Below are 1694 nucleotides of genomic sequence, written 5' to 3' on the forward strand. Positions count from 1 at the left end.
TTTTAAGTTTATTTATTTTGAGAGAGAGAGAAACGGCACATGCAAGCAGGGGAGGGGCAGAGAGAGGAGAAAGAATCCCAAGCAGGCTCCACACTGTCAGTGCAGAGCCCAACATGGGGCTCCATCTCACCAAGAGACCATGACCTGAGCTGAAATCAAGAGTTGGATTATACCTAACCCACTGAGCCACCCAGGCGCCTCATCTATATAAAACTTTAAAAATTCAAAGCCAGGGGCGCCTGGGTGGCTGTCAGTTGATCATCTGACTTGGGATCGGGCCATAATCTCACACTTCATGGGTTCGAGCCCCGCATCAGGCTCTGTGCTGACAGCTCAGAGCCTGGAGCCTGTTTCGAATTCTGTGTCTCCTTCTCCCCCTGCCCCTCCCCTGCTCACTGTCTCAAAAATAAATAAACATTAAAAAAGTTTTGTTTTTTTTTTAATTCAAAACCTCTGTAGGTAACCGTTTTTGTTTCTTGGATACCCTTCCAAATTTCCAAACAAGCTCATTCCAAAGCAACGCATTCTTTTTTTATGGCTGCATTGTATTCCACTGTATGGTTGTATCTTGTCCAAACAGTTCCCCATTAATGGACATCTGGGTTATTTCCAAACTCTAGTTATGACAAATGATGCTGCAACAAATCATCTTGCCTACATGTTGTTTCTATTTGTGGAGGTGTATTCTCAGAATAAGGTTAGGGTTAGAAGCAGAATTGCAAGATGTAAGAATTGATGCAATATAATTTTGGTACTCCATAGGGCTTCCATGATTTTCCCATTGCCACCAAAAAATTTATGACCACTGTTTCTCCAGAGCCTTGTGATTTCAACGTGCGTTTCCATTGTGAGGACAAACAGCCTTGTATGTTTAAGGACCACTGATAGATATTCTTTGCTGTGAATTGTCTGTTCAAGTTCTTGCCCAAAAATTCTCTTCGGATTGTGGTCTTTTTCAGTCTTTAAGATTTCCTGTGAGTTGCAAGTATTTTCTCTATACTGATCTGGGAATATGCCATGATCCCCTTGACCATCTGGAGTACACTTTAATCTTATCCTTATAAATCCCCTCATTTCAGGACACCTCCTTTAGGGATAAACAGTTCTGGCAAAGCCGGATAAGAGGCAGATCAATCAAAAGAATTTCTGACCCCTTGTAGGACGTGTAAGAGATTGTTTCACGTTTAGCAGGTAACACTGTCGTTCTTATGCAATGGTCCGGGTGACAAAGTCTTGCGTAAGGGAGTATGTTCAAATTACAAAACTTATCTGGTTCGTTAGAAACTCACAGGGTTCGCCTTCCCTTAGTTTCTGACTTTGCAAGGTGCCCCTAGAGCTGCTGACACAGGCACAACCCCCATCTCCTAGACAATAGCTCCTCGGTTTCGCCACGAGATGTCAAGGTGGAGACGGACCAAGAGGCCAGGAGGCTGCGCTTCACGACAGAAGACAGAACGCTGGTTTCTGAGGCCTCAAACATCACGGCTTAGTCAAGCCTAAACCGACCCACCCACGGCCTAGTTCCCGAGGTAGCACCTGGCCCGCCAGCGCGCGGAAGCATCACCGATGGACGCTACACCATACAGCAACCAATCACGCGCCGCCTGGCCCAGATTCCTCCGCCAGAGGCGGCGCTGCAGCCGCAGGTGGCCGGCCAGCGCGTTCGCCCCGCGCCGCCAATCGCGACCCCCGCC

Source organism: Felis catus, chromosome B2 (assembly GCF_018350175.1).
Source record: "Felis catus isolate Fca126 chromosome B2, F.catus_Fca126_mat1.0, whole genome shotgun sequence".
Lineage (NCBI taxonomy): Eukaryota > Metazoa > Chordata > Mammalia > Carnivora > Felidae > Felis > Felis catus.